A 14,009-nucleotide genomic window follows, 5' to 3' on the forward strand; every position below is an offset into this window, starting at 1 on the left:
ACACACGCACTATCTGGCTGAGTCCTGCCTACCTTGGTCTCATCCCTCCAAGTTTCCCAGTGTCCCCAGCTCACTCTGCTACCCTCTTCTGCAGCCCTTGACTCCAATTTCTCTGTCCTCAGCCCTGACTCCACAACTTTTTTCTGTGCTTTGTGCATCTGTGCTGTTGGGTCTGTCCCTCAGTGGCTGAAACCTGGAGGCTATTGAGAAAAGTTTACTTGGGAAGGGAGGGGGGAGGGAGGGAGGGAGGGAGGGAGGGAGGGAGGGAGGGAAGGAGGGAGGGAGGGAGGGAGGGAGGGGGGAGGGGGGGAAGGAGGGATCCCAAGGAATCCTCTTGATCAGAGCATGGGGCCCAAAAATATGGGTTGGAGGGTAAGGTGATACTGACAGAAAAAAACACACACTGAAGACACTGAAAGAAACTAGATGTAAACAGAGGCAAATATTGAGCAAATTCCCCATTGGAAAGAACTGTCTAAGAACAAAGGCAAAGATGAGAACACTTTGTGTAAAAGCTCAACTCTCAGGTGGCTCACAAGACACCATACAGTTAAAAGGCAAGCAATGAATCAGGTAAATTTTTGACACTAACATGACAAAAAATGAATCCCATTAACATAGCAAGAGCTTATCTGAAGCCAAAACACCAAGGACGTGACCAAATTGCAGACGAGGCAACAGCTTGACTGCATGAGAAATTAAAGCGGGGAATCGGCTTTCCCCAAACTGCAGCCCCACTGAGTGCCCCGGGCCCTCCAGCCGGGTACCACAGAGGGGGGGTCATCTGCCGAGGGTGGGGTCGGTGGGTCAGGCTTCCAGCGGCCTGAGTCCTGAGCTGCTGAACCTCTCCGGGGACTCAGGCGACAGGCCCAGCTGTGTGGACTCGGGTGCGGCCACCGTGCTACTTGTAGCTGCAGAAAAGGTGGAAACAGCTACAACAGCCAACATGCAAAGTGAAAATGCAGAACAACAAGTGCAGAGAGTCGCATGTGAACTTGGAAGAAAGAGTGTGTGCGCAGAGCAAGGATGGAGGGAACTAAACTATCATTAGTCATGGGAGTCTCCATTATTTAGAATAAATATATGAAATATACAGACGTGGGGAAGGAATTCCTGGAGGATGAGGCCAGGACAAGAGCGCTTGGGTGCCCTGGAAAAGCCAAAGCAATAATGTCAGCGCCGTCTGTGTGATGTGAGTCACTGAGGCCTTCCCAGGCTCAAGTCATCCCTGGGGAGTGGAAGGACAGCCCCAATCCTGGATGAGGGTAGCTGGGGGGCAAGTGGGCATGTGGACGGAGGGTGAATGAATGGGTGAACAGACATAAAAGTAGACAGTCTGATAGGCAGGCGGATGGGCAGATGAGTGGATGAGCAGATGGGGGGATGAACGCAGGGACGAATGAATAGGTGGATGGGCAGGTGTTTGGAAGGATGAGTGAGTGGGTGGATGGTGGATGGATGAGTGGATGGAGGGATGGATGGAGGAATGGAGGGATGGAGGGATGGATGGGTGGATAAATGGACAGACAGGTGGGTGGGCAGGCGGATGAATGGAGGTAATAGGTGGGGGCTTCTGGTGTGTAAGCCGTAACCATGGACCTCTCCCCTAGTCTGTCCCTTTGCCCCTCCCTGCCAGGAGCACTACTGGGCCTATCTTTTACAGGGAGCACACAGTCCCTTTGCTGAAGCCTCGGCCTCAACACCCCCAGACCAGCCCCTTGCCCTGGGGCTGTGAACCAACCCTCTGCCAAGAGCCTTGGGTCCCAGGTGGCTGCCCCCTCCCCTCTGCCCACCCTCTGGGCTATTTAATAATATGCAGGATAGGTCCTGACACAGCCACCATGAATCTTTTCCTTGCCCTGCAATCAGTCAATCACCAATCGGCTCCAAAGTCCCTGGATCAGAACGTGGGCTGGAGGATAAGGTGGGGCTGATAGAAGAGAACCGAAGCCACTGACAGGAAGTAGATGTAAACAGAGGCATCTGGATGTCTCAGTGGCTCAGCCTACGCAGCAACGTGGCCCAGCCATGGGAGCCACAGCTGCAGCCAGCTCTGGATGCCGTTGGCTACATATATTGAACTTGAAGCATCGGATTACATGTTTGTTCAATAGCAATAAACTCCCAAAGTTTTATGGGGTCATAAAACCGCTGCCTCGGCTCCCACTTAGACAGTGTGTAATGCACACGGGCCCGCTTCCCTGCTAATGGGGCTGCGCGAGTGATTTGGGGCTATTAGCTGGAAACGTCACATCTGCATTTCCCAAATTTTCATAAAGCAGCCCCACTGGAATACACCAGACCTAGCCTTGAAGTTCGAGAGAAACAGAGTGAGCTGGAGACATGAGAGATGGTTAGAGAGGGGGAGACCAAATGGGGGCAGTGGGTGGAGGGAAGAAGAAATGTCCATGATATAGGCCGGGAAAGACAGGTTCCCACCACCCAGATGCCACCCCTGGAGCCTGTCCTGCCCAGCCTCCCACAGGACAGGCTCGGAGGGCATCCCCTGAGGGTCCAGGGCCCCAGCCTTGCCCTCTAGGGAGGACAGTTCCGACAGGTGGGAGCTCAGAGAAAGGATTGGGAAAGGGGGTGCTATACGGGTAGAAGACAGAGAAGGGAGGATGGGAGCTCCAGGCAAAGGGAGCAGAATGTGCAAATGTGCCGAAGGGTGATGGAGTCCCAGACGACCCCATGGGCCAGCCAGGGATTCCGACTTGATTCACGGAAAAAGTGATCAGAGAGATGGAGGGGACAGACCAGGTGGCAGCGATGCAGCTGCAGGAAAATAGCCAGAATGATCCTGAGCAGGCAGGGCTGCTTCTTGAAGTGTGCGTTTGGGGAGGGTGCCCTCTCTGTGTCCTGGGAGCCAGGGTGAGGTTGTTGCTAGGGGCAGAGATGAGAAAGGCAGCTTAGGTGGTAAAGAGCTCCAATCTCAGGGGCATGCCACCAGCAGAAGGAGGGCAGGGGCCACAGACAGAGCCCGGAGGGAGGCTGTCTTAGCAGGGTTCTTAGCCACAGGTACAGACTTGCTCAGGTACCCATGAGAGACACCCAGACAGGAATGGGGGTGGGGGAGGGGAGAGGTAGGCATCATTTGAGCTGGAAGCTTGTACAGGGTAGGCCCAGGCAGGGGTGTAGAGGAACAACTGGATGCTACCTGTCAACCCACCTCAGACGTGGCCCCGTGAGGGTAAAGGGATGGTTTCTGCTGGACCCTTGGGTGGACCCAGCCATTGGTACTAGCCCCCTTGCTATGTGGCCAGTACATTTAGGGCCAGGCTATTAGCAACCCTGAAGTTAGCATGTGGATGACTTTGCCCTGATCCTTGTAACTTTGCTATCGACCCAGATCCTCGGAAACACATTGATTTGCCTGAATCAATATTTATTGCAGCTTCAAAGGATAGAGTTGTGGAACTGTAGGCTGATGAATGGAAGCAAAGCAGCCAGAGAGGGCAGAGCCTCAACCCTCCCCACACCCTGCTTCACTGACCTCAGCACATGCCCTGCCCCCATCTAAGGGCAACCTGGCTCAGGTGCAGACACAGAACATGACTTTCCACATCCCAAGTATCCTGGGGGCCCCACCTCACCCTCCTCCTGCCTCCCCTTCCTGCCCCAACCAAGCCCACTGATCTGGTCCACACGGTCAGCTTCCTGAGGCCCAGGACAGGGGGCAGGGGTTAATCTGGAGGCAAAGGGTAGAGTCGAAACCTGTTTTGGCCAGGTCAGCAATAGGAAGAGTGGACATTTCTGAGCTTCAGGGCCACCAGCCGAGCTAAACAGGTTTGGATGGAACAGCATCGGCCCACAGGCCCCAGGAGGCAGCTCCCCAGGGATATCAAGAATGCTGGGAGGGTAGGACACAGAGGTGTGACTAGGAGATGGCATCGCCCCAACCCAGCCAGGGAGCACAGGGGCTAGGCAGGCAGAACACATGCAATTCCAGTGCAACTATGTGTCCCCAAGGAGCTGCCCCCCCACCCCCACAACTGTTTTATAGACTAAGAAACTGAGGCTTAGAGAGGTTAAAAACCCTTGCCCAGGACACCAGCAAGAGGCCCTCAGCAGCTGCCCGAGCAAGTATTGGGTGCCTACTGCATGTACTTCCTAGCACGCCAGGGGTAGGTGCTTGCTGCCCTTGGAGCATGGCAGGACCTATGCTAGGGCTTTGGAAGATGCTGGGGTGGGGGCTGGGGTGGGGGTACACTGCTACCGCTGGGAGAAGCTAAGTCAACAGTCAGGGAGCTGGTGGGACCCAGGGCCACGTAGACCAGCCCCTCCTCTTGACCCTAGAGCCCGAGGTCAGGAATGTCTGCACCCTTGAGGAGAGGGTTAGTGACAGGACAGTCCATCAGTCAGGAGCCTTGTTTACTTGCCACCCCCTGCCAGTCATCACTTCCTACTGAGAGGCCACCAACTATGCCTATGGCGGGTCTGTCCTCCCATTAGGTGGGCATTGATTTCTGTGTTTCCAGCAGAGCCTGGAATTAATATCTGGCATTTGGTTGTTTGGGGAAAAACAGCATTCGTGTTGTCTGTGGGGCATCCAGGCCTCTGAGATTCTTGTTCAAATGTGAGCCTGGACAGCAGGCCTCACACCTGACTGCACAGTTCCAGAGTGTGAGGCTGCAGGAGGCTGCAGGACCTGCCCTGGGCTGCCCAGCAGCTCCAAAAGCCAGCCATGTGGGGCCTGTCCCTTGCCAGAGGCTGTTGTCCCAATGTCCCCGCTAGTGCCTCAGGCTTGTGGCCTGATAGCAGCATCCCCTCACCCCCAAAAAGGACCCTTACTCCCCCCGCCCCTTACTCCGTGCCTGGAGCAGCAACAGCACTGAGCGCTGAGCAGGGCTCGCCGAGTGCATGGGTTCAAATCCATGAACAGAGCTGTTGGGGGGGTGGGTATCTGTCCAGACTAGATGGGGCCTAGGAGGGCACTGGGAGGCAGCTGCTACCGATGGAAAGCAAAAATGTGCAGGGACCAAGCTGGGCATTCCACACACCTCATTTCCCGGGGGCCTCACATGGTCTCTGAGACTGGACAGTCCTCACCACCCCACTTACAGGGAGTCAGGCTGACCCGCTTAAGGCCCTGAAACCACAATCCGTGGCCAGGCCCAGTCTTCGGACCCCTTATCTCCAGAACAACCTGGTCTGGGTTTTCTTTGTTCCTGGCTCTAATCCACACATGTTCAGCCTGGAAGCCAGAGGCGAGGCGGCAACAGGAGAGGCAGATGGGGCAACATCAGAGGCCTGGGGTGGAAGGCGGGGGCCCAGACTTTCAGGGCCTGTTCCCTGCCAGGCCGCACTGCCTCGGTTAAGTAGAGACACCCTGAGCCTCAGTTTACCCTCTGTGAAAAGGGTGTGAGTGGAAAAGCAGTCCGAAAAGGCTGCCCCTTGTCACCGCCCATGTGGGTCTGTGAGAGGAAGGCCCTGACCGAGGTGGGCTTTGGGAGCAGCCCCCAGCTGACTCACGGCTCTGACTTCCCTGAGACATTCCATTCCCTGCCACCTTTCCAGTGAATAAATACGCAGGAAGGTTGACAGGCAAATAAAAAACAGCTGGACACAGGTTCAAGGGCACAAGCAGGCATGAGACCAGGGGGACCCTGGGAACCCAGGGCTGGATAAGCAGGGCCATGGTCACCTCAGCATTCAGGCAGCCAATGGCAGCTTCGGCTGAAGGACAGCAGCCAAGGGGACCAAGCTGGCCTGGGCAGTAACAGAGGAGGTGTCCTCTCCCTGCTCACCCAGCCCACACACCCGCCCTGCCGAGGCCCGCACTCCACTCCACCCTGCATCTGCCCACCTGCTTCACTATTGTTTACTGGAGAGTTTTCTTCAAATGGATTTTTTTTTTTACTTAAGTGATTATATTTTGAAAGGAAATCTTACAGCACCACTGGAAATGGAAAACAAGCATTGAAGGAGGCAAATAGAAGGTATCTGTGCAAACAATGAAAACAAAACATGTCATAAAATCCCATGAGGCCCAGGACTGCAGAAGCTGGAGCCCTCCCCAGGCAGCTTCAGCTCCACTCAGAGCTGGGAGGGGCCCTGGTCCCAGTCACTCCTCAGTTATGAACCCCGATCCCATCACATCTCGGGACAGGGCTCTCTCACCTACAGGAGAGCACCTGCCCCAAGGTCAGAGAGCTCTTCCTATATTCCCTGTGTAGTGGGAAATGAAATGACAGAATCTCAACCCCAGTTCAGAGATGACGTCTGGGAACAGGGACTCCCACCTTCTTCTGTTTGTCCCAGGCCCTGGGGCCCGGGTCAGCCCCGGTCTCATCCCAATCCCCTGTACAAGGCTCTGGGTAGAGCAGTAATACCTCAACCCTGCCTGGCGGCATCCACAGGCAGGCTACCCGCCCTTCTATTAGACTCCCCTATACCTCACATGCACAAGGCACTGAGAAGTCCTGCAGGAAATGCCTTCACTTTGTTTAATGCAGGGTTTCCCTGGGGGACCTTTCTCCCCTGGCTCTACCCTGGGTCTGGAGGAGTCTCCAGGGAGGACAGATAAACAGACAGCCCTCCTGGACAGATCACGTAGGTCCATGTTGGTGAGTGCGCTTACGAATCCAGCTTCACTCCAACATTGAAATGATTCCCACCCAGATGGAATCTTCTGTTCTTCGTGTTGGGTCCAGCAAAGCCACAGGACACACAGGGCTGCCATGGCTTCATTAATCCAGGCCAGGGACTCCAAGCCCCGTTTACCTGGCCACACTCAGGCCTGTGAGGGTATCTGCACAAGGGCATCTGCCCAGGCCTTCTTCTGTGACACCTGCCTCATGAAGCAGCTTGATAGGTGCCACACGAGTTGCTGGAAAGGGGCTGGATCTGCGGTGGGCCTGGCCTGGCAGGAGATGTCACTGAAGGCAGTGCAGCTTCTGCTTCCCAGTGGCGGTGCTGGCAATGTTGTGGGGATGGCCAGGTCCACCGTGCCCTGTGAGCCACCGCCAGGAACTGAACCTAAGAAATGCGGGTGTATTCCCAGGCTTCCTCTGCCAGCTCGCTTATGACATGGAGAGTTGCAGGTAACCCAAATGTCCGGCCAGGGGAAGGCGGCTCCAGGAAGGATGGAACACAGGCAGCCACTGAGCCTGTTTCCCGAGACTCTGAAGGCGCAGTGCTTGAGGTCGTGTTGACGGAAAAGCAGGGCCCAGACTCGAGCGCTGCCCGGCGTTAGGGGCCTTGGGGCTGGCCCAGCAGAGATGAAGGGAAGCCCATGCCAAGAGCGGCAAGCAGTGGGATGAACTTTCTAGTTTCTCTTTATCATTTTCAGAATTATTATGTTTTGATTTCCACAAAAAATGCACTTCCTTTTGTAATAACAAAAATCAATAAGTTAAGGCTGGTCAGGTCAGGAATCCCCTGCTCTCCTGGGCCCCACCCCCACTGTGGGCCTCAAGCCCCAACTACAGACCCCAAGCGTCCCCAGGCCCCTAGCCACCCCCAGACCTGGCTTCTCTGGGTTTGACGGAAGACTCGCTCCATTCCAACTTGGGACAGCTGGTCTCACAGTGTGGGGGACATATCCTGCCAAGAGCCATCTGTCCCCACTGTGCACCAGGCTCCCCAGGCAGGCTCCCCTGCTAGGAACTTCAGAACAGCCACATGTCCCTGCCTCGCCAACCCTGAGTCCTCTTGGGGCCAGGAGCCCCCCAGAGCCCTGCACAGAAGGGTCAAGTCTGGGCTCTGGACCGTGGACCACACTTAGTGTAGCTTTCAGCCAGGCACTGCCCTGGGGAAACGTTGAGCCTGACTTTGGGCAGAGCCTGGACCAGCTTGGGAGGTGGGTGGGATGGGTGGACACTGCCAGAGACACTGTACTCACCCCGTGCATACTCAAGACATATAGAAACAGAACAGGGAGGTACCTGCTGTTGCCCTGTTAATAGACCAGGCTCAGGGACACATGCCCAAGGACGCAAGGGACAGACACAGGGCAGAGCTGAGTGCATCTCAGAGTGGCAGACCTGTGGGAGTAAAGAGCGCATGGCTGTCAGACATCGCCAGGCCAGCCTGACCACCACACACAAGACAGATGTCCTCAGCCATGGGGCAGGCAGGTAGACTGAGGTACAGACGGGGCCAGAGAGCATAGGAAGCATGGGCCCAGCTCAGCATAGATGCAATGTCCATGCGTTTGAACCATCCCACATGGCCCGGGGTCCAAGAAGAGACAGGTCCAGATCTAGGGTAGAGACATGAATCCAGGGAAGAGAGGACATTGTCACCTGGGTTGGTGACAACACGAAGCAACACCAAGAAGAATGAGAGATGGAGACAAAGAGCAGACAGGAAACGACAGAGGTGGGGAGAGATGTGGGGCCAGTGAAGCCTGGAGGAGGAGCTCAAGTGACAGGGCCTGCGGAGGGAGCTGTCCCCAGGGCCACCCAGTCCCATCATACAGAGGAAGAGCCTGAGGTCGCAGGCTGAAAGCTGGTCTTGCCTGGCCCCCTTCACCCCTTCTGCATGGCAGCCAGCAGCTGAGCACTCACTTCTTGGGGAGCACAGACTGTCTGATGATCACAACTGGATTAGGTCCTGCTCCTGGCCATTAAACTGTAAGAACAAATCGAAACCTATTTCAGAACCACTGGCAAAGGAAGGGCCTCTCCCCAGTGAGGGCCAAGCCCTGGGGACAGGCAGCCGGTGACCCTCACTGACGTCAGGACCAGGAAAGTCACCAGGAGGGACTCCGATGTGGGTGGCCAGAACACAGGAAGGTAGTGGCCACAGAGAAGACCATGGGGACCTGAGCCTAGCAGTGTGGGCAGGAGGGGACAGCCAGGCTGGGTTGCAAAGGAAGGCGGACCAAGTCCCAAGCTAGAGTCTTTCCTGGTGCCCTAGGCCCATGTCTTCACCTGTCCCATCTGGATCTCTCCCCCTGGGTCCTTCAGCTGTCCTGTCACTGTGTTACCTGGTACCCTCCATCTCATAGCCCCCCACCCTGGGAGTTTGCCTCCCCTCCCTCTGACCCCTCTCCCACACAGACCCTTCCACGGACCTCCTGGCCTCTGCCCCACCCATGGCCCCCAGCTGCCACAACTCCCTTGTCACAGCCCATTGTATGCCCCTCACTGGGCTTGGTCCAGGCCCAGCCAGCTAATAACCAAAGTTCCCCCACTGGGCCACCAGGCCTCCCCACCACTTTTCCAGCCTGACACAGTTCTCGGGGATCCTGGTGGCTGCTGCCAGGAAGGGTCCCCAGGGAAATCAGTTGATGCCAATAAACCTCCCTCAGACACCCATAGTCCCAAGTGCACCATCCCTCTTCCACATCGACCGGCCACCAGGGCTGCAAAGCTGGCCCGGACAGGCCCCGTCCATCAGAGTTTCCCCTGGGGGCTGACCCCCTCTTGCCCTCCCCGAGGGGCTCTAGAGAAGGTGCGGCAGCCTCGTGCTCGGCAATGTCCGGCAGTGGCTGCCCGGCTCCGCCATGAGGCCAAAGCCCGTTTCCAGCCTCAGCCGGCAGGAGGGGGGCGGTAGGGGTGGGGCAGTACCCACTGCCCTGCCAGCCTGACATTTCCAAACAGGCCGGCTGCAAGTCCTCAACAGCAGAATGAGCTCCGTCAGGGCCCCCCGCTCCCCGTGCCAGCCTGGCTGCCCGAGCGTGGAAGGGAGAGGCCGAGCAGCCCGCCAGGCGCGGGCACCAGGCAGCCCCGGACAAGCACGTCCACCAGGGGTGCCGTGGGGCCCGGGGCTGGTCTCCTCAGCACCACCCACCCTGCGGAGGGCAAGCTCCCATCCCTGCTGAGTGTGACAGGGTAGGCTGGCCTCCTGACTGAGACCACCCCCACCCTCCTCCATGGCAAGCATTTGGCTGTGGATGGGGGAAGGGGTGGGAGCCATGTACCCCGCCTGGCCCTGGCCCTCCCCACCCCTGTGCTGGAGGCCAGAGCAGCCCCTCCAGCGACCCATGCGGCCTACAAATCAAAGCCACATCCACCACAGGAGGCCTCAGTGGCCAGTTTGGGAGAGGTTTGCCCAACGCTGATGCCTAGCCCCAACCTGCAAGGTCAGCCAGTGGGGCACCCAGGGGTTGATGACAGCTGGCCCCTCCCCCTCGGTGAAGACGAAGCCATGAGGGAGGACCTGCACCCCACTTTCAGAGTTAACACCCCCAGACATCTGGGCCATCAGCCAGGCATCAGTGCTGTAAAGAAAATTAACAGAATCAAGAGTCTAGGGATGGCACTTGGTCCATGAGGGAGACAGGCCTGGCAGACTCCAGCGGAAGGCCAGGGCCTGGGGGCCAGGGGACCAGCCACCACCTCAGGGCCCCAAAGGCAGGGCACTGCCCACTGACCAAACAGTGTGGTGTGTGGCAGGCAGGGGTGGGAGGAAGACGAAGCTCACAGGGGCCCAAGTTCAGGCCCTCAGGGTGGGCACCAGCGGGAGCAGCCTCCAGCTTTTCTGCTTCGTGATGGAAGTTGCAGGGGACATGGGCTCCCAGCAGTGGCAGGAAGAAGGCATCAGGACACAGGAGCCAGGTAGGTACTGCGTGTGGAGCAGGGGTGTCTGAGATGACAGGTGGCAGGCCTGAAGGTGAGATGCCCCTGTCAGGGAACAGGGCCGGGTCTCAGGGGCCACTGGAGCAGCCAATAGTGCTGGGCGCATGGGGAACCTCCTCCACCTTCCACAGCGGACACCATCTGGCAGACGGCAAAGGCCCGGGATGGGCATGGGGGGGGAGCAGGGGACGGTGCCACAAGGCAGCTGGTCACAGGGAGAAGGTGGTACCTGGGAAGGGGCTCAGGACTAAGCCACCTTCCTTCTGGGCGCTGGCTGTCTCATCCTCCCCCCGCCCCCATGACCCCTGAGGAAAGGGAGCAGGAGGGGCCTTCCCAGGGAAGGACCGAGGGCCTTGGCCCCTACATTAGACTCAGGCCACACCAGGGTCAGGCGGGACAAGATCTGCTCTGCCCCCACCTCTCCTCACCTCTCCCCACTTCCCCCCACCTCCCCCCACCTACCTTTCCCCCACCTCTCCTCACCTCACCCCCCACCTCACCCCACCTCACCCCCTACATCTCACATGCCCACCACAACTCCAAGCTCCCAAGATACCACCCACCTTCCCTTCTCAAGAGAAGCCCTTCAAGGCTCAGCAGGGGCATCTGTGTAGCCCGTCCTTCATGGGGCACCTCAGTCTCCCCCACACCCCCGAGCCAGCACTCGGCGGTCATAGGACGAAAACTGAGGCACAGAATCTGCCCAACGCCATTGCTCGTGAGTGGATGAGTTCATGGCTCACTGTCCCAGCTCGAGGAGGCTCCCTTTTACCTGTATGTGCTGATCCAGGTGACTGTCCCCTCAGGCTGGAGCCCCAGGCCAAGTGATGGTGGCCGGCCAGGCCCTGCATGGGACATGGGCCTGCACTCTCACCAGGTCTACAGCACCCCCACAGAACAGCGCCTCTCTGACTCAGGGTCACACTCTCCCAGGGTCACACCATACATATGGGGAGGTCAAGACCACATTTGAGGAGCCGGTGCTGTCTAAGTGCAGACCCTGGGCTCCTCCCTACAGGGGCCACCTCCCCAGGAAGCTGAGCCATGACACAGGAAGGGGCCAGCCCGAGTGGGACTGCCACTCTGCTTGCCCTCGCCCTGGAGGAGGGCTCTGCCCCACCAGGGGTCCTCCTGGGATCATGCCACCCGCATCCACTAACAGGGCTGCCAGCCCCAAGCGTGAGCCAGTTGGTGGCTGATTGATGGGTAATTGTTTTACCTCTGAACAGCCCAAGCCCCATAATTTGGAGGCATAAATCCCAGCCTGTCGGGCCCGGCTGACATGGAATGACACCCAGAATTAAATGGAAGCATAACAATTAACAGCCCATAAAAATGTTCTGAGCAGAGCCCTGCCAACCAGGGAAGCACATCTCCATCTCCTCCGGTGGGGTCCTGTGGGCTGGCTGGGCCTGCCTCAGGGAGAAAGCTGACCCCAGGTCCCCAGGTCTCAGGGGGTGGGATGGGCTCCCCTCCTGGAAGCCCCAGAGGTCCTCTCTGCTCACGGCTGGGCACCCCTGAGTGGTCCGAGGGTCTGCCTGCTCCCTCTCTGTTCCTGAGTGCGGCAGGCACCGCCAGGGCTCCCCCATCCCCTCATCCTTCCAGAAGGTGTGTGGCTCCCTGAGGGCCCCAGCAGACTGGGCCCCAGCAGCCCCCAGCGCCCTATCCCTGGCATAACCAGGTCACCTCCTGCCCTCCCTGCCCCTGCTCCTGGCTTCCCAAACCAGCTCCCACCTCCAGCCCAGGGTCAGGGTTCACTTTGGGGACCCACACTAAGATGGCAGCACACTCTCCACGTGTCCGAGGGCTCACTTGTTCTTGTGTCACCCCTGTATTCACACTTCTCCAAGTCTCCCCTGGGCCCATCCCTCAGACTGAAGGGTCTCAGGCCCGGGGGGAGGGGGCCTGGCCTCCCTTGGCCTCAGCTTCCTCCTATGGGGCTGCAGGGCCTCGGCAGGTGGGGATGAAGGGGCAAGGACCACCTCATGGCTCTCCACAGTGTGACCAGTGTCGATGCAGCTGGCAGATGAGGCCTCTGAGGTTGGGGAAGGTGCCCCCGACAACCCCTGTGCCTGGAAGCCCAACAGCCAAGCTTCCCCATGGCCTTGTGCACGAGGATGGGGCTGTGGTTTTGATGGAGGACCTTCCCCAGTGCACCATGGTGCCCAGATGGTGCCCAGATGCCAGCCAGAGCTGAAGACTGTCTGTCTGGAGTTAGGCTGAGACCCACCCCCCCACCTCGTTGCCTGAGGATGAAGCCGTGAGGACTTGGAGAGGACCAGCCCCGCCAGTTCCAACAGGCACGATAGCAGCCCACAGGAGCCATGCTGACCTCTGGACAGAGGACTCCAAACCTCGCCAGGCCCATGTGACAGATGCCTCCTGGGTCCTGTCTTCAGTCAAGCAGGGCTCCACCTGCCAGAGCGGGCTGGATGGGGAACCCGACACCTGGCCATGGGTTTAACACAAAAAACTCCTACTGACTGATGCAGAGCCCACTTTAAGAATCAACTTCATAAAAAGCCACTTGCTTGGCATTGGGAACAAACGGCTGCCATGACTTAATTGTCTCTGAGCTCTCTGCTTTGTAACTCAATAATTGTGATTCAGTTTTCCTATTAATGTCATTGTTTTAAACCACGTTCTCCGCTGGGCCTCGGGGTGCAGAGCTGGGGCTCCCGAAGCCTTCTTCCGAATAGGCCGGTGAGTAGTGCCACAGAGACTGGCTCCCCTAAAACTGCTACCCCAGTGGGGAGCTCACCGAGGGACACCTGGGAGCAGGGTCTCAGGGACAGGAGAAGCTCACCAGGTAAATGAGGGACAAAGGTGCTCTGGGCAGGGGAAACACCTGGGCAAAGTCAAAGAGACATGAAGGTGAAGGTTTGGTGAAGACTGGATGCTGGGGAGGGTGGGAGTCACAGGGTCAGTGCTGACAGCCAACAGAGGGAGTGGGAACTTGACCTTGGATGTGTCCCAGGTGAGCTGGTGGGGAGGGTTCATCCAGTGTCCCTGGTGGGGCCGTGTAGCCAGAGGGTTCTGAGAGGGATCCTGGGGATAGCCGTGCCCACCAAGCCTGCCCAAGCCAGGGTGGGGGAAGCCGCATGCAGCCCTGGGCTCTGGGCCCCACAGACACCCCAGCCCTCTCCTCAGGCACTTGGAGGGAGGGGGCACCACATTAGAAATTCGGGACAGGTCCGGCCTGCATGCTGTGTCGGAGAAATGCAACACAATTAATTAGCCCCTAAAAAAAGCGTTTGAAGTGTTTATTGCAGGACAGAGCTCCTGGTTTTATAAGCAGATAGGGAAATAAAGTGGTGGGGATGACAAGCCGGGAACAGCTGCACAGGGACCCGGAACCTAATTCATAATTCAGCAGACTAATCAGAGAACATCTTCTGCAGGCACCGTAATGAGGGGACGTGAGGCCGCAACTGATGAGCCTGCTCCCCGCTGCGCTTGGATTCCCTTCACGGCCAGAGCCCT

This window comes from Miniopterus schreibersii (genome assembly GCF_964146895.1).
Source record: "Miniopterus schreibersii genome assembly, chromosome: 20".
Taxonomy (NCBI): Eukaryota; Metazoa; Chordata; class Mammalia; order Chiroptera; family Miniopteridae; genus Miniopterus; species Miniopterus schreibersii.